Source organism: Ochlerotatus camptorhynchus, unplaced genomic scaffold (genome assembly GCF_037179485.1).
Source record: "Ochlerotatus camptorhynchus isolate MF236.1 unplaced genomic scaffold, CSIRO-AGI_Acam_v1.1 ptg000357l, whole genome shotgun sequence".
NCBI classification, from domain to species: domain Eukaryota; kingdom Metazoa; phylum Arthropoda; class Insecta; order Diptera; family Culicidae; genus Ochlerotatus; species Ochlerotatus camptorhynchus.
Genome location: NW_027040845.1, coordinates 2856982 through 2877314, shown reverse-complemented (window position 1 = coordinate 2877314; position 20333 = coordinate 2856982). Strand labels below are relative to the sequence as shown.

Sequence of the window (20333 nt, the reverse complement as noted above, 5' to 3'; positions counted from 1 at the left end):
CCGTGAACATGATTTCTTCATTAGTGAGAGGGTGACCCTGTACTGGAAAGGTAAACATCCCGATTCCACAACCAGCGACAAGATAGGTCTCGTACGAAGGGCACCTGAAGCGATTCTTAGAATTTGGTTGTAGTTCGGGGCAAGGTTTTCGAGGTTCTCTTTCCTGAAAATTTCCATACCATAGAAAAGCTTTGATGTTATCGTTGCAGTTCATATGTAAAGAAGGGTCTTACGGTCTGCTTTTTTCGAAATAGCTCTTAACAAATTCAGACGGCTTCTGCAATCCTCTTTAAGTTGCTTCTTATATATATTAACTTTACATTTCATGTCAAAAAGAACGCCCAAGATTCTTGTAGACTTGGTCTTAGGGATAACGGAGTCCCCCAACAACATCTCAGCCCCTCCTAAATGCCAGTTTTAATGACGGATAACCTTTCAACAGTGTATGGTTGAAAATTCATATTCGTTCTGCAGACGTAATGTGGAACAATTTCACTGAATAATCATATGATTATCTCTGAGCAACGATTTTCGTCAGCTTATTTCGTGATGGGGTCATAGTGGAATATCCATGTCTAGTTGAACGTCCAGCATGAACGTTTCCAGCACTAACAATGCATTAAAGAATTCTTCACCCACCTCACTGCCTAACAACTGTGGGCAGCTTTAATCACTCCGAGATCGTCCAGTCGACAGATGATGATACAAACAAGACTACCAGCTGGCATAAAAAAAAGCTCTTTCGCCTCCCGCCGGACTCCGCAGCGGCTCATAACCGAAAAGACTTCAGCATGGACCATAAACGTTATTCACATCGTTTCTAGTCCCACATCCTCAAACACGTACCGTAGTAGGCCACTGGCATTTTCGGACTGGTTCCCTTTCCCTTTGGTCCTCTGGTGGTATGCCATCCTGCGGCAAAAAATAATAATAATAGCAGCAAAAGTACCCAGGGAGATGAGCTCCGAAAGGATAAACGGGACGGGGCACACCAAATCTGCTTTCGTCCGTTCTTTTCAATCACTCTTGCGTTCATATTGGCTGCTTTCGTTCGGGCTGATCTGATGCCCACTCCACAACGATTTAATTCAATATTCGAGGGAGGTCATCGAATTGGCAGCGAAACGCTCCGTGCATCTGTTTGATCTGTTACCATTACTGTTATTATAGTACGCTTGATAATCGAATGTTCAATATTCTAGAAAAAAATGCTGACTCTCAGTAACCCAACGGTTCAAATGGATAACGTGTGATCTTCCAATCAGAAAAAAAGAAACCATCTCACTTTGTTGCCATTTCTGCAATTAGATTCACCCCAGTCAGCTTATCGCCGGCTAAAGCTAATGAAAGGATTCTGTTTGTAATTAATTTGGGACGATAATTAAAAACTTTTCGTCTTTGTTCGCTGTCTCGTCGGGCTACACCTTCGATAGACGTAGACAGTCAACGTCATGCTCCAGAGTTGTTGCTCTGTCTTCCATTGTGAGTTTGTTTTTACTTTGTTGTGTACCAAGCGTCTCCCCCGTCCTGGGGGAAAGAAACTAGAAAGTCACCGAGTTTTTCACCGCGCCATGAAAACACCTTACGAAGACTGAACTTGCGACACGACAGAGTACCGAGTCATGAATTAAGCTAGAAAATGGTCATGAAATAGCGCTAAATGGAACATTTTCGCTACTCATTTGCCATCTAGCACCGGTCTTCGTCGTCTGCTGGTGAAGGTGTGTGCAGGTCGAGAAAAACTATCAGCTTTACTGGTGAATGGAAGTGTAACCGAAACAAGGGTAGCATCCAGGATTTTTGAGCGCGTGGGGCTTGAGAATTTCGGGAGCACTTGTTCGTCCTGCCTTGCTTTCTCTCATCGTAATATTATTAACTTTTACAAAAGATCGTTTATGTCTTTACAAGTCGTTGTTTTTTTATTTTGAAAAATTTAAATTGATCAATTCGTTTCACCAGCCACATCACACTACGATAAAGTCATGGAAGGGTGCCCTGACACTGACACATACAAGCGGTTCTTATCAGAGATGTTGAATAGAGGCACGCATTTTTTTCCTTTGTTGGGTACATTTTTCCTCTGCGACCAGTTAGGGGCTATTCATAAACTACGTACAGATTTTTTTGGGATTCTTGACCCCCTCCCCCTGCGTTAACAATTGTCCATCCAAATTTTTTAAAATTTGTATGGGCCGTGGATAACTGAAACCCCCCCTCCCACTGTCTACGTAGTTTATGAAAAGCCCCTTATTTGATCTACTGTGGCGGGCCCCGGTTTAATGTATGCCACATCAGGGTGTGGTATCACTATTTGTTTGAGTGATTTCCACTAGCTGACTATAGGCATTATCCCAGTAAGGTATTATAGAACGAATGAACTTTATTGCCTTACTGGGAGAAGTCATCCATACATCTGAGGACTGTATTAAACCCTCATCGAAAAATGTTTTCCATTTATGAAAAAGTGCTGCACAGTTACATGGTAAATGTTCCGTGTTTCACTCTTCAATTTTCTTAGCTGTTCATAGACTGAAGCAAGAAGAACCAAAGGAACCGTCAAACGCTGAACCAAACGAGCAAAGTATATAAACATTACTCTTCGCTCAATTCACCAGAAAGGAGTATTGTTCTCCATGATAAAAAAAAAGTGTTTAATTATTTTCACGAAATATTTGATATCTGTTATTTATTTATTTATTGTTGATTCAATTAAATACAACATTTATTAGTGATAAAAAACAATTTCGAATTGGAACAATGAATTTAGTTTTATGGTAATAAAAATGATAGCACCGCAAGCAAAACAGTGAAATACGACAAAAGTTATACTGTCATGGAGCGACTGTCATCTCTCGTATTCGCTTTATTTTTGCAAAATGTTACCGCGCACTTAATTTTTATTCAGTTCCGGTCGAACGTTCAAATTTTCTCAACAGCATTGCGGCACTGTATGAAAGTAATTAATCATTTTATTCGACCATTTTCCACAGAGATGGCGCTGTTCCGCTGGTAGGAAGTGATAAAAATCCCCATATAGAAATTGAGAGAAGTGGGAATAATTCGCTTTCGGTCCATATTCAGGTGAAAAAAATTGAACGACAACCTAAAGAAATTAATAAGGGACTTTGTAGTTCAGTTTTTGACTGGAAATTTATGTTAAATAAGCTACAATTAAATAAAAATGATTTTCCCCATACAGTTTTACCTGATTTACTACCAGCTTCCAGTGAGCCAAATAATTCAAATTTGAGAGAGAAAATTTTCACTCACGACCTCAATCTCTCAACATGCCATGTATTTTGTTGACACTCGATTTGTGATTTCCCTTTCACAGATTACTAAATAGAGTACCAGACACTACAAAACATGCCTGGTACCTCTATATATGCATTTGCTTTAACATTTAAAGTCCCTCCTTTTTTACATATTCTGCGCAAAAGATACTTTATGCCCCACCCCATACATTAAATTCGGCGGGAAATTCTGTGAGGGGTGAGCTATTTTGTGTGCAGAATGTGTAAAAAAGTAGGGACTTCGAATAATAATCTAAATGCATATATAGAAGTACCAGACATGTTTTGCACTGCAGTGTCCTCTGTGAACAATTAACGAAAAAGAGATTGTGTGTAGTTTCCGATAGATGTCACCACAAACAACAGCAGTGACATCTGATTGAACAATGCAGAAGCTTGACAAAATGATCAATTTAAAGCCACTTGAAGAAACATGGTTGCCAGTGACATTGCCAAAATATCCTTTAAAAACCGTGCTGCTGTTTTGACAGAAATTTTATTTATGCGTCTCCATCAACGTCACTGGTTCTTATGACATAAGAATCAGAAAGAGACAAGAAAATCAATTAAATCAAACGCACTTTTCATCTAGTTGCGTATATTTCGGTTCCGGAACAGTTAACTGACGTTTGTTTACCTTTCATTATTTACACTGAAAACGAAACTAACTCAGAGATTGAGTCACTTTTACTATGGAGAAATTTCTAAAAGCGTATAATTTTGGCCAAATCTTCCCAAATATTGGAAGGCCTTCTCCGATTCGGATAGATATTGGACCTCTCGGCCTGCGTTTTAGACGCAATTTCGATTCACAAGCAAAAAATGAGGATTAGTCTTGAGTAAAAATGGTCTGCTGAAAATGACTACTAGGGCACATCCCAACAAACAATTTTTGCTGATTAAAGGCTGAACAAGCAATTTTTTAAGCTGAAGAAGCATATTTTTGCCTGAATAAGCTCTTATTCTCCTTCCAATGTTTGTTGGGATGTCCCTAACCTTGGTCTAATATGCAGCATTAAAATTGAATTTTAAGGCATATCTTATTTAATAATTGAGCTTAAAAAGATTTTTAACTGTCAACATGCAAGCTTAGATATCCTTATTATTTGGATATTAATAAGACACGACGGAAAATTGTAAATCAACATCATTTTAACATGTGAACTCTCCAGGTACGTGTATGTAATTTCGGTCTACTGTACATAAATTGAGTCTATAAATGGATGCAACTTCGGCCTATCGAAGATGACCCTCGATCTACAAAGGTCACGGTGAAATCATATTTCTTTTTCACTCCTTACCATTCATACAGAACCAAATTTTTGACGGGGCTTTTAGAATCGAAATAAAAGCAAGTTTTGCACCTTCGGGGTTAACCTAAATCTGATGACAGTTCAGTGGTACTGTTTACGTGGCCTTAGTAGATTTTTTCTTGGGTAGATTTTCTCAATAATTTTTCAGACTACAGTAAACCACACTGCTGCAATGTCTACGAGCAACATCCTTTCACCGCGCATTTCCTCGACAATTTTCAAATTAAAATTCGTAAATTTAAAAAAAAAATCAAAGAAAAACGGCTAAGGACTGCTTGTAAACAGTACCACTGAACTGTCAAAAAGGTTCAACCGATTAATACTGAGTTCATTTGTGACGTCACGCTGCAGAACCTAATAGATCATCTCACCACTACACATATAACGAACTGTCAAATCAGGTCTAGAGCAACATGTGAAAAGGGCCTATGTTTCAAATGTAAACAATGGCTTTAAACATTGATGTCTCGCTGATTAGGACTCATTCAGGAAAATCAACAGCATCATCTGGTAGAGTAAATTTTCTTTATCAAATGGTGTAGTTCGTTTGCGTGAACTTGTTGGGATTCATGAGCAATCGACGTTTAAAGTTATTGTTTACATTCGACACATAGAACATGATCATATGTTACTCTTGAAGTAATAGTCCAAAGGGCCTAATCGGAATTTTAAAGCACGGCCGATGAGATCGACTTAAAATTGAGTGGCGTTTTACTCACAATCACAAAAACGTTGGTTACTCATAGACTGACTTACATATGTTCCTCGCACTACACGGTAAGAAAAAAGTACCCAAAAGTAAGTTCTTTTCACTCATCTCGGCACTATAGTGAAGGAACTCAAAAGTAGGAAAAGCGGGTCAAAGTAGTTTTCATATACTTGTGTGCAATTCGTATGGAATTTTCCACTAGCTATCTACCCAAAAGTAAGTTAGGTGTAGCCAAAAGTAGGTAAACATGATTATATGCAACGTTGGGTACCCACATTTTACTACCCGGGGGTTGACCTGGTCGTTGGGTACTTTTTTCTTACCGTGTAGCAAATCAATCTACGAAAAATCTTCCTTCATTTCTCGCAACTACTTGCATCGCGCATCATCTTTTTGCATGAGATCTTCAAATCGTTTCCAATCTTATTTCTTGCATCGTATATAGAGTCGTCCACCTCGCCTTTTCCTCATAAATCTGTTTGAATATGAATAAAATCTACGAAAATTTTACTCAGTCTAAGAGATACTAATAGCATAGAGGTAACTCTAAGACCAGAAAGTCCCGAAGATACGTGCTCAACTTTTTGGCTCAGCTCTGGTACTATCTTCGGTCCCAAGCTAATCGATGCACCCCTCGAAACATAAAAAAAATCCACGAACCCCTCATGTTATCAGTCAAACTTTCATAGCAAATCAAAACAAACATAGTGTAGTACTAGAATTTCGACTAGAATGGGATACGTTAATCGTTTGCTTGGGACCAATAGGCTAGTCAAGTAGTGAGCCAATTTAAAATCGTTAGTTTCGAATTGATTGTTGCTAATAGCCTGAGTGAAACCTCTTTCGGTTTTCTTCATATTCGAAATGTTTTCCTGCGAAAACCGAGGAAAATTTTACTTAGTCCTTGAGTGACCTGCGTTTTTGCAGATTTGAGTAAACGGAACTCAAATATGATTCAAATTCAGCGGCGCCGGTGGTGTAGTCGTAAGCATGATTGCCTCTCTCTCCAAAGGGCCTGGTTTCAATCCCATGCGGCGCTGCTGGAATTTTCTGAGTCATAAAATATCTCTAAACCCGTTGGTCCCCGGTCCATGAGTTGATGGGTCGATAGGTAGGGTCCAGGTATGGGAGCTGCCTCCCTGGCGTCAGTAGCATTGGTCCACAGCATGAAAAAAAAAAAGATCGACGGAAAACTAATCAAGGAAATTTGACAGCCGTGTTCCTAATGAAGGTACATAATGTTTCTACAATACTTAAATTAAATAAATCTTTTTTGTTAAAAATATCTTTCCTTTCGATTTATATTAATTTTTGGAATATACATCACCCAGTGAGTGGCAATGCTAAGAGGGAAATGGATTAGTATGTTTTAACACTCTATTCTTCAGAACCTACTGAGCAAGCACCTTCTTTTGAACAGCAATAACACACTAAGACACTCTCTAACACATTTCCACCAGCGATGATTACTAGAGACGCACAAAGAATTATAGTCAATAACTTTGCTCTGACAAAGTTGGGAAAGACAGCCAAATTGGTTGTCTCATCACATAAGAAGCAATGATACGAATCAAGCTTAAAATACGATTTTCCCGGCTTGCTGATTTTCCCCATGCCATGGGCATGCGAAGAGCGGCAGTATAATTCATTTTACACGATGACAGCAGCCATTTTGCTTGACATAACTGATAATATTGTTGTTTTCATGCAAAGGTTGACAGTTGGATACGGGATTTTTCGGTAGAGCGACCGAATAAGAAAATAGTGACGTTTGCTAATGGAATTTCCCCCCGGACTAAAGAGTTAAGGCCGGCGCACAATAGATACGTTTTCGGGTTTTTTTTTTGACAGATACTGCATGGGTTAACTGTCAAAAAACCCGAAAACGTATATATTGTGCGCCGGCCTTTACAGAAGCTTTGTTTGACGCGAATTAACGTACTTTCAGTGGAGAGAAAAGGTAAAGAATCTATGTTTCTCAAAACTGAAATGTGATAATGGGCTTTTCCTAAAGGAGTAAAGAGTTGCAGAGTCGTCATCAACACAAATGGTTTCACCAATACCAATATAAAGTCATAATATAAATTTCGTAGGCTATAATTAAAAATACGTTTCAAAATGACGTCCCTAAAGTTTGACCCATAGTTATAAAGGGCAAATAGGGATCTACAACTATTTTCAACAGCACTTTTCAGTGCTCAATATACTTGCAAATTGTCTACCTTGTTCGACTCTTATTCCTCTTCGATCCTTGTTTGGACCCAACCCGAGGTAATCCTGCTTGGATATCGATTTGGAAAATTCCTCTTCGATCCTCAGATTCTTATAGCAATCGGATAGTGTGCGGTGCTTGGTTATTTCCTAAGATCGGCTCTCTTTATGGTTTTCAGTCGACGAAATTCGCAATTTCTTAATAAATGAGTTTAAGTTTTGAGAGGCTAATCTGGACCCAATTTAGAACCGTTTGAGCACCATGAAGCGAAATTTTCAAATTTCAAATTTGCATCAGTCTAGTGACCAGCATATTCTGATTTGCTATTTCCCGTTTGTTATATTATTCTCCCGGAGATCTAAGAATTTCCATAGTTGAGCCATATATATTTTTTAAAATAAGCATAAAACCGAATGCGATTCACTAACTTAAATGATTATTTTAAACACAGCAAGATTTTGTTTAATTTTAACTCCTTAGAAAATTAGCATATTACTCAATAAAGGATTTTTTGGCTTGTTCTTGTATAATTTAAATCATTTCTCTTCAAAGGGTTCTTTTAAGAACTTCTATAAAATAAATATGAGAACCTCCCCGAAAATAAATTTAAATTTTCTTTATAACAGTCTAGAAATCATTGAAATTCCGTACAATTAACCTCAGAGAAATTTTGAATGTCTGCTCAGAGTAATCTATATTCTTCTAGAAATTATCCTTAGAATTAACTTGAAAAATATTTATGTTTTAATTTTCCCTCAAAATTTAATTCTTTTTGGGTTTCTTCTCAGAATTCCCTTGGATCTGAAATTATTATGCAACTAGAACTGAACCTCAATATTGAAATTTTCTTGGAATTATCATTAGAGCTATCTAAAAATTATTCTCAGAAATTATTTGTACAATTCATTAGCAAATGACCAGGAATCCTTTTTCACTATTTTCATGGATTATATAAAAATTCAGCGATGTGTTTTTTCGATTTTGAGATACATTTTTTGAAGTTATCAAGTTTGGGGTTTCGCTCAATACTCCCACGTGACTAGACTACCATGCGTCGTGACAAAGTTACAGTCGCTATAAATCAATGGAAATGCTTGCCAGTCTAGTCGCATAGGCGTATTGAGTGAAAACTCAAAATCGAAAAAAACACATCGCTGATTTTTTTATATGCTGTGCCACCCAAACTTGGAAATGGTCACCTTAATGACAAAATAAAAAATACGAGTCTAGTTTTTTGCGATAAGGATCAAAACTACCCATTTTTACAAAATTCTGAGAACCACTAAATTGTTTTGCTATGGAATGGCTGTATACCAATTTGGACATTATCAAGGAACTATATCATTCACTTCTAAATAAAAATCTCATCATTTAGTGCCCTCGCTTTAGGGAAGACTGCGGCCCTGCTGTAAACGGTGACCGTGTTTGCTCCATGACTTATGGCTTATTTCACGCGGTTGCAAGCACCAGATGAAGACGACATCTAAGAGAGCCCAAAGAAAAGCGATACTGCACACCGACACCGAAAGTGGTTTGTGGGGAATGAAACGATGAAAGAAGATGAGTTTTTCTTTTTTTTTTTCTTTTTGCAAAGCATGGGCGGAAAATACACTTTCTTTTGGAACCAATGGCACACAAAGGGCTTTGAGCTTTTTCATTGGATCAGTGGAAAAAACTGCCACAGTAGTAATGATGACTTCAACCATTGTGAAGATAAGATAACTGTGGCAATGCGTAATGGGTACAATGAGTTGTAGAAACCACCTTATTTTGTAAACCATTCTCGGTTCAATTTCAAGCAGTTAAACACTTTCTAACTGACTCAGAACATTAATATAATATTGTTGGTCACAGGGTCGACTATGTTCATAAACAACCGCTTACACGTCATTGGCCGAGTATCTCAGTAACTGAGTAGAATCCGACTCAAAACTGCAGAATGTGGGGTAATTAAGGTAAGTTATTTTCGAGAAAAACTCGCTTGAATATGTGGAAAATTTACGAAAATTTTACTCAATCTTCTTCAAGAAGTTTTTCCTGGAAAATCGAAGACAATTTTGCTCACTCACTGAGTAACCTCAGTTTTTGCAATTTTGAGTCGAATTAGACTAAGTTACTGAGTTGCTCTCATTACTCGTGTTCAGTTAGATTTCATGTTGATGTTATGACTAGACAGTGAAGTAGATTGCAAGTAGCAAATTAAATACGTTTCTGTTATAGTTTTAAGTGATGGTGAAAGTAAATAGTGAAAGTGAATTAGTGAAAGTGAATTAGTGAAAGTGGATTAGTGAAAGTGAAAGTGATAAAATAGTAGTAGAATTAAAAGGAAAACCATTGTAAAAGGTATATAGGTTTCCAAGGAGAATTTATAGAAAACTCCAAGAGATTCTCTCAAGGGCATTTGGAGAAAAATTTCAACGGAGTACTGAAAAAAAAAAATTATCACGGTCTTGGATTTAACAAACTTTTGAAAAATATAATGTGATCTCAAACTTAATTTTTCGTATTTCCGTACATTCCAAACTGGAAGAATCATTGAAGATTTTAAGATAAATATACACGAATGTCGGACTTAGAACTTGCAGTAACATATTCCGATTAAAATAGGCATAAAACATATTTAGAAGTTCCTATCAAATGTTCGATTATTTTAATTTCGATTCCTGGTTAATTAACGGTTCCGTGGCCACCCAGTCGAATAAGGTGCGAAATCTGTAATAATTGACTAATTATTTTAAAATGATATCTGTAGTCGACTTCTGATGGATTTTTAATCTTATTTTTAAAAGAACAAAGAATAAAGAAATTAAAAAAGTAAGAGGTTGTATCCAAGACACGACCGTAGATTTGACGTAGGATTACGAAAGGTAATTATGATGTCACAGCAAAAGTATAGTAAATATTAAATTGTAATAATTAAATATAATTAAAAAAACAACATTATCGCAATGCAAACAACAGGTTTACTCATGTTGTTTACCAATTTATTATTTTGAAGCGTATTTTTCTAGAAATAATCGTGAATCATCACTTACCTCAGATGCGTTACAAACAATGTACATGAGTCAAAATTCCTGAAGTGGACCACTGATTTTTCACAAATCATTGGATTCCATTCAAAATACGTCTATATATTGCTCTTACCACGACAAACAATAACCCAAAATATTTCGGCAAAATTCGTATTTAAACAAAAGTTATAAACAATTAAGTTTTTTTGACCCTTTTTCGAAAAAAAATCTTATCTCTAGATCGGGCCAATGAATTTTTCTCCAGTTTTGATATAATCACAAGAAGACATGTTTCTTCCAAAATCACTAAAATTTATTCATCAAAAATGTAATTTGTTTATAATAATTACAATTTTTTATAAACAAATGCAATTTTTTTGGTGTTCCCCGCGCGATACAAGATTGCTTTTTTTTAGAATTGTTCCCTGACTTTTTTCCCATACAGAACCGTTTCAACATTTTTGTCATCAGTATTGGGAGCCGAGTTATAGCAATTTTTGTAACGCGCCGCACCAAGCGCGCGGCGCCGCGACGCGCCACTCGCGCGCGAAGCGAGTCGCTACGTGCTCTTGGTCCGAACTCGTTTCCTCGTTTCGTCTTTCCCGTGTCTTTCCCGATGCGTGAACGCGCGAGCGGCGCGACGCGGCGCCGTGCGCTTGGTGCAGCGCGTTACAAAAATTGCTATAACTCGGCTCCCAATACTGGTGACAAAAATGTTGAAACGGTTCTGTATGGGAAAAAGGTCAAGGAACAATTCTAAAAAATAATCAATCTTGTATCGTGCGGGGAACACCAAAAAAATTGCGTTTGTTTATAAAAAATTGTAATTATTATAAACAAATTACATTTTTGATGAATAAATTTTAGTAATTTTGGAAGAAACATGTCTTCTTGTGATTATATCAAAACTGGAGATGAATTCATTGGCCCGATCTAGAGATAAGATTTTTTTTCGAAAAAGGGTCCAAAAAACTTAATTGTTTATAACTTTTGTTTAAATGCGCATTTTGCCGAAATATTTTGGGTTATTGTTTGTCGTGGTAAGAGCAATATATAGACGTATTTTGAACGGAATCCAATGATTTGTGAAAAATCAGTGGTCCACTTCAGGAATTTTGACTCACATCTTTATTTCAAAGGAAAATAGTCAAATGTCCTACCTTGTCTTGAAGACCCTTCTTCAGCATCCCAACCAGTACATAAAGCAATGTTATCTCTAGCCGTTCTGATCCTGTCTCGGTAACACCGATTTCTTTCAGCATCAGTTTTCGGCTGCTTCTTCGGAGATTTTCCTGCTTGCTCTTCCTTTACGCGCTTACGTGATCGGCGCTTGTATTGTGTAGCCAAATGCTGCGACACGGCTTTATCGATAAACTTGCAAACAATTTCTCAATTATCAATTACTTCGTACAATTGTAGAAATTTGAATAGACTGCCCATGCGGACGTAAGCCCCTGCTATTAAGAGAATTCGGCAAGATTTGTTTTTGGCATAATTCTCTTAAAAGGAGGGGCTTAAAATTTGTGTCAAAAGGCATAAAGATAGGTACCGTCTAGCATGCTATCACGGTATCATGGAAAAGCCTCGTTTTATGATGACGTAATTACGCATTTCCGTGCACAAAACGCACGGAATTTTTGGCTTTTTCCATAAATGAAAAATATGCGAAAATTGATTGCAGGAATCTAGGATGGATGACCTTGACAAATGTTCAAATAATACTCTTTAACAAATTTATGTTGGTCCTTTAGAAGGAGCGTTTTGTCGTGATGGTTGAGTAATGCTGAGCTGGGTGTTTAACACGGATGAGGCTTTCGAGCTGTATGTTGTTTGAAGCGAGGGTGGCACGCTTGACATAGATGACCGACCCCGCAGCGACTCACGAAGGGCTACTGATTCTGATTTCGATTCCTAGCGGTGGGGCTTCTTCATCCTATGGTTGGTTATGTGGACTCTGCACATCGCTGCTTGCAGGCAACATTTCGTAGCGTACTGGAGAACAATGTTCAACGACACGCCGAAAGCATTGCTGCTGCTGCTGCTGCGGACACCGTCGACCGGACACCACCACACACGGTGATTGAATGAGCACCATTCAGTGAGACAGGATCGAATTCGATTTTTAAATCTGTGTTAGGGAATGCGCTGTTTGCAGGTAATCGGTGATAATTTTGATCACCATTGCAACAGTTGGACATTTGTGTATTTTTCAATAGTGACCTATTGAAAATTAATAAAATGTTCAATTTAGCAGATTGGTAGATACATTCCCAATTCTTTGGCTTGTTTAGAATTAAAATTCATCTGCTATTGACAGAGTTATCTGTGGTCAAAACCTGACCTATTTTCGTAATGCGGTCGATTTTTTTTTTAATTGCACCCCCCTATGTTGCTGAAAGACGCCATCCTACGTCAAAAATTATCATTCCAAGGTTTGTGTAAATTATTTAGATGAAGGTCATTCAAGAAACAATAATAAATGATAAAAATCTTCGAAGCACTTCAGCTTTGCTAAACATATCCACTTTGGAAATAAGTTGCATTGGAAAGTGATGTTCCAAAAATATTTTAAAAACACTCTTGCTAAAATAATTTAAACTTGTAATTCCGACGTTAATTAAAACAATTGTGATAACATTCAACCACAGTGTTCACTCGGCTGTCGACAAAAGCAGGCCACTCTCGATGTGTGCTACGCGATCGTCTGTTTTCTCGGCAGCAACCATTGTGTGGTCCTCCTCATTGTTCTTCATCAGCAGTTCTTTCGGTCGATGCGTCGTCGACTTTGGAAAGCAACCGTTTCGTGATGAGTGTGTGAGTGCTGACCACGTTTTGCGTCCATTGCTGCAATGGACGCGCTCTGACCCTCGTTGGCGTACAGCAATTTGCCATACAATGAAACTACTGGTAGCGGCTCCAGTTCTGATGGAGGAGGCTTTTTGGATAGCGGAAGATGAAGTGTTTATTATGTTGTACCTTTTGACTATAGTTTTAAGATGTATTGTATAGTGACCAAGAATCCTCGGCTCTGTAAAGTTAATTCGGTTGAGCCTTATCAAATAAATTAATAAACAACATTCAACCACAGTGTTTGTTGCTTCAAGCGTAAAGTTAACGATTACAGAGTTTGGAGAAAATGCTATACACTGAAAGCTCCGTTTACGAAGTCTATTTTTACGCAGTATTCAATTTACGTCCCTCTTTTTACGAAGTAAATTCCAAATAACGAGGTTTCGTTTTACGAAGTAAATTCCAAATAACGAGTTTTTTTTTGCGATTATGGGAATCTGGGAAAAACTATGAAATATCCCACAATATGGATATCTTTGGAATCGGACCTACGGAAACCCGTGTCAGACGCCATTTTGAAATCCAAGATGGCGGCATCCGGTTCATGAAAAACTGGAAGATACTTTCAATACCCCACAATATGGGTATTTTTGGAATCAGAGTGACGTGTAGGAACTGGAAATCTATGTTTGACGTCATCTTGAAATCCAAGATAGCGGCTTCCGGTTACAGAAAAACTTGGACATTCTGCCATATACAACACAAAATGGGTATTTTTGGAATCGGAGTGACGTGAAGGGACCGAAAATCGATGTCTGACCCCATTTTGAAATCCAAGATAGCAACTTCCGGTTACAGAAAAACTTGGAAATTCTGCCAAATACCCCATAATATGGGTATTTTTGGAATGAGGGTGATGTGCGATATCTGACGCCATTTTGAAATCCAAGATGGTGGCTTCCGGTTACAAAAAAAAACTTGGAAGTTCTGTCATATACCCCACAATATGGGTATTTTTGGAATCAGGGTAACGTGAAGGGACCGGAAATCGATATCTGACGCCATTTTGAAATCCAAGATGGCGACTTCCGGTTACAGAAAAACTTTCAAATTCTCTCAAATAGCCCACAATATGGGTATTTTTGGAATCGGAGTGACATATAGGGAACGGAAATCAATGTCTGACGCCATTTTGAAATCCAAGATGGTGACTTCCGGTTACATAAAAACTTGGAAATTCTGCCAAATACCCCACAATATGGGTATTTTTGCAATCGGAGTGACGTGTAGGGACCGGAAATTGATGTCTGATGCCATTTTTAAATCCAAGATGGTGCTCCCGGTTACAGAAAAACTTGGAAATCCTGTCATATACCCCACAATATGTGTATTTTTGCAATCGGAGTGACGTGTAGGGAACAGAAATCAATGTCTGACGCCATTTCGAAATCCAAGATGGCGGCTTCTGATTACAGAAAAATTGGCAAATACCACCACGTCACCCCGATTCTTAAGATACCCGTATTGTAGGTTATTTAACATTACTTTTATGTAACCGGAAGTCACCATATTGAATTTCAAAATGGCGTCATACATGGGTTTTCAGTCCTAATAAGTCACCCCGATTCCAAAAAACCCATATTGTGGGGTATTTGACAATATTTCCCAGGGTGTCTGTAACCGGATGTCACCATCTTGGATTTCGAAATGGCGTCAGACATGGATTCTCGGTTCTCACAGGTTACTCTGATTCCATAAATATCCATATTGTTGTGTATTTAACAGTATTTTTCTGTTTTCCTGTAACTGGAAGCCGCTATCTTGGGTTAAAAAATGGCGTCACACATCGATTTCCGGTCCCTACACGTCACTTTGATTCCAAAAATACCCATATTGTGGGCTATTTGACAGAATTTCCAATTTTTCTGAAACCGGAAGTCGCCATCTTGGATTTAGAAATGGCGTCAGACATCGATATCCGGTCCCTACACGTCACTCCGATTCCAAAAAAAAACCCATATTGTGGGGTATTTGACAATATTTTCAAAAACCTCTTTTTACGAAGTAAATCCGAAATAACGGGGTTTTTTTTACGCACTAATTTGATTTACGAACCCCCGTTTTGGTTCGTAAATGGAGGTTCCAGTGTACTAATATCAACATGGAGCTTTAATGCAATAATTTATTAGTTAGTGAAAGTTCTGAAAAAGATAGGTTGATAGTTCCGTTAGAGTACTAGTACAGTGTGAAAATCAACAGAAGTTGTAATAGAGCGAAGAGCCTTTAATGCTACAATTCTATTCAAATGCGCACTCCCTTGCCTAGCTCACTTGATGGGTAAGGGGGTTTGAGGTATTTCCTCAAATCACCAGGCAAAAGTGTGAGCGTTGAACTTGCTCATACACTGAGGCAAAAGAAGGTAAGAATTCCACTTATGAGTTTTTGCCATAAGAAATCGGTATGAATTTCATTGATTTGATAATGTTGGCAAAAACAAAATAAAATGGAGCAGACGGAACCATGGACATTGAGATTACGGGGCCCGTATCTAATCTAATCTAATCTAACCCCAACACAACCAGTTCATGAAAGCATCCTGGAAAATGATAGATATACCTCCATCCTTTTTCTTGTCTCTTTGATATATTTTGCACATCAGAGATGCGCAAAATATATCAAAACGGCAGGCCTACTGTGCAGCATTTAAGGGGCAAGATGATTCAGAATCCAATAAATGGATGAAACGTGGACATCTCGTACCGTACGTTCCGTTATTATAAATGATTGGTCGTTGGGAGCATCTAATCTAAAAAAAAGTTAAATGATGCTCCATTTTAATCGAGTGGTTGGGACATGAGCACTAGCTCTTGTCTTAGTCATAAGTGGCTTATGGTTATTGCGCCATTACTCGCTTTCTGAAAAGAAAAAAATGGAATAAAAGGCCGTAGGATAAAATAAAAGGAGGAGGAGGAACCCTAGTTCTGAAACTGAAAAAAAACGTGTCTCTAATCAATCTACAGGAAAAGTTCGCTAAAACTCACAATGACTCGCGAACTTTTCCTTTTGTGTGCCCATATTTACCAAGAGGCCACCGAATCAGTGACACCATCATAAGTACTACGGAGTTGGAGTAATGGGTACGGTATTAGGTCAGGATGCGCCTCAACCAGGCGATACAACCAAAAGCATATGATTGTTTTTGAGGAATTTGATAATAAACCTACGAAATTTATATGGTTACGAACTAAATAAATAAAAGAAGGATCTCACCCGAATAATCCTTGAAGTCCCGAATACAGTTCAGCAAAGTTTAGTGGATCTTAATAAAGGAAAACCGCTTCTCGTTGCCAGCCCTCGGAAAGAGATGCATCAAATGCAACAGTCCGGCATCTCTCGGTATCACTATAAGCCTGCTGGATTCACACCATCGTGATCTTAGGATCTTCTTTGCCCATCAGCTAAGACAGCTCCCAACAAACACCGCTCCTGGATCTTCCTTTTTTCTTTTTCTTTTTCACTTATCGTCTGCCATGGTCTGATCTATCCAATCAACGTCCATGGGATTTTGAACAATTGAATAGTCTGAAGTTTGTTGATGATTAAAATGGTTAAAATCACCAAATGAAAATCAGCAGCAAAATTAAAAACGTGCCAACTTTCGAGCGCGACCTACTTCGATCTCTTGAGATTACGGGGCCCGTGTGTTGATATTTATTTATTTTGTCGTCAATCAGATGTAGACCATTTTTTACAAGTTACAAGTCATGTGTTAAAATTACGAATAGAATTAAAGTACTGCTTTAATCCGGTTTTTGTAATTATAAAATCAATAGCTTCACTATTTTTATTGTAAGCAGTCATAATTTGATTTAGTGGACCAAATTTGGCATAATTTGTGCGATAGTGATTTGTAGTAAATATATTTTGAGTTCGCAGTTGCCGAGAAGGTATGTAAAAATTAAGATTTGATAACAGTTCTACTGAGTCAATTCGATGCGATACTATATCGTTCACAAACGAAACCATTGCAAATTCACGACGCGCTTTCAATGTTTGAATGTTGATGAGCATGCAGCGTGCTTCATAAGATGGAAGAGGAAATCTTGTCCAACCTAATTTACGAAGAGCAAATAGTAAGAATTGCTTTTGCACTGATTCTAATCGTTCTTCATGCGTGAATGAAAAAGGTAACCAAACTATGCTGCAATATTCAAGTATTGATCTTACATATGAAATGTACAGTGATTTTGTTGTATACGGGTCATGAAAGTTTTAACTGAATCGTTTGATAAAGCCAAGCATATTATTTGCTTTGTTGATAATTGTATTATAATGATCAGTGAATGTTAGTTTTGAATCAATTATAACTCCTAAATCCCTAACTCGTTCACACTTTTCTACTGCCTGATTTCCTAATACAATTGTATTTTCTGGTTTGTTTCTTTTTCTACTAATAGCTATTGATTTACATTTTTGAACGTTTAGTTGCAGGAGGCTTTTGTTACACTAAACATAGAATAAGTTTATTTCAATCTGGTGTGTCTGTATATCTTCTTTGTTTCTTATTTCTAGAAAGAGCTTCATGTCATCCGCATAGATTAAAACTTTTATGTTTTTAAGAATAAAGGAGATGTCGTTTAAAAATAAAATAAACAAAAGAGGGCCTAGATGCGAGTCTTGGGGACTCCAGAAGTAACAGTAATAGGGTTTGATTTTTCACCTTTGAATCTAACTATTTGTTGGCGATTAGTTAAATATGACTCAAGCCATTTGAGAAGTCCAGGTTCAATTCCTATTTTTTATAATTTGAAAAGAAGCATGGGTATATCAATACGATCAAATGCTTTGCTAAAACCGGTATAGAGTGCTTCTACATGGTTTCCATTATCCATTGCAACCAAAGAATAGTTGACGAATTCAAGTAAATTTGTATTAGTTGATCGTCCTTTGAAGAAACCATGTTGCATGTTAGTGATTCTGTTTTTGATCTGATTGAATAGTTTTTCATTGACGATCGCTTCGAAAAGCTTTGGGATACAGGAAATAATAGCAATTCCTCGGTAATTTTGTATGTCAGATTTTTTGCCACTTTTGAAAATAGGCACTACAAAAGAGCTTTTCCATGTTTTTGGGAAGATTCTAAAATCTAGTGACTTATTGAAAAGCCAGAATAATGGAGCTGTAAGTTCCAGTGCCAGGCTCTTCATAAATACTGGCGGAATTCCGTCTGGTCCAGAGCCTTTGGAAGCATCCAAATTGTTCAAAGTTGCCATAATATCCTGCACATTAACTTGATTAACTTGTATATCACTAATACATTCTGGGATGAATTTAAAATAATCGCAATCACGATCATCTTCTGAAAAAGAGGTGTAAATTTCTTGGAAGGAAGTAGCAAATAGATTGCAGATATCGGCTGCGTTGTCACCAACCGTTTCATTCAAATGCATTTTTGATGGAAAATTGTCTGATTTCAATTTAGTTTTAACGTAATTGAAGAATTTTTTTGGACTAGATTTTATTTCGAGTTCGATTCTTGAATTGTATTGAGGAGTATGCAATATCAATTGTCACATTTAATTCATCGCAAATACGCAAATAGTTTGCCAAATTTTCATTGGTGCCTTGCTTTTTATAAGCCTTATGTGCCTTTTGCTTTCGATTTTTTAAGTTTATAATTCGACTGTTATACCAAACAGGATGTTTTGAGTTACTTTGACGTTTTCTTCTTTTTAATGGAACTTCTTCAAATATTATTTCAAATATTAACGCTTTCAACGCTTCAACGCTTTCAACGCTTGGGGGAAATGAAGTGGTTAAAAGCGTATAAGAGTTATCTCATGTTAGAGGGAAGAGTGGAATTGCCAACTCCCTGTTGTTAACATTTCGTGAATTGAAGGTGGGCTCTTCTCCTCACTCATTAGTATATCCTCTCGTATGATGGCTTGGTCTGTATCGGGTTGGAACATTTTTATAATTGGAAGGATCACGCTTAAGTGCCTTTGCTTACGAGTCCACCCTCCACTTTTGGCCCTTCATACAATGATAAATTGAATACAACTTGTTTTTATGTTACTTAATACGCGAAGTTAGCGATTTTCAGAGTTGGTTGGAAATGCTAACATGAAGCTTTAGTGTGATAATTTATTAGCTAGAGAATGATCTTTAGAAGAGAGTAGGTGGATAGTTCCGTTAGAGTACGGCAGTATAAATATTGAATAGAAGTTGAAAATGAGCGAAGGGCCATTAATGCGACAGTTTTTAAAGATAGACGCACATTTTTGCCTAACTCGTACGATGTACGCGGAGACTTGAAGTATGTCTCCAAGTCTACAGGCAAAAATGTGCGTCCCTCTTTTGCTCATAAACTGACAGCGGCTGTGGAATAGTTCTAGCGACGTTTTCATCACTACCTAAAGCCCCACGTTGCGAAAATCTGAAAATCGCTAACTTCGCGTATGAAGTAACATAAAAACACTTTGAATGTAACAACTCAAGACGGGAGTAGCCGTCAACAATGCTGATGATGGTACAGCACGCAAACAACCACCCTACTGCTTTCTCTCTGAGATGATCACGTTGGTCATGATGAGAGGAGCAACACAATAGTTGGGTAAAGAAGAATTGCATTATAACACACCATCGACTGGAAATGCTCTCGCAACGTGGGGCTTTAGGTAGTGATGAAAACGTCGCTAGAACTATTCCACAGCCGCAGTCAGTTTATGAGCAAAAGAGGGACGCACATTTTTTGCCTGTAGACTTGAAGACATACTTCAAGTCTCCGCGTACATCGTACGAGTTAGGCAAAAGATGTGCGTCTATCTTTAAAAACTGTCGCATTAATGGCCCTTCGCTCATTTTCAACTTCTATTCAATTTTCATACTGCCGTACTCTAACGGAACTATCCACCTACTCTCTTCTAAAGATCATTCTCTAGCTAATAAATTATCACACTAAAGCTTCATGTTAGCATTTCCAACCAAATCTGAGGTTATTATTAT

The 20333-nt window shown here is 37.6% G+C and overlaps 1 protein-coding gene across 1 annotated transcript in view; it reads right to left on the bottom strand.

The window, feature by feature from the left end:
• Window positions 1-20333, bottom strand: part of LOC135709266 (uncharacterized) — a 259608-nt gene that overhangs the window by 104200 nt on the left and 135075 nt on the right. The gene's annotated exons all lie outside the window — the stretch shown is intronic.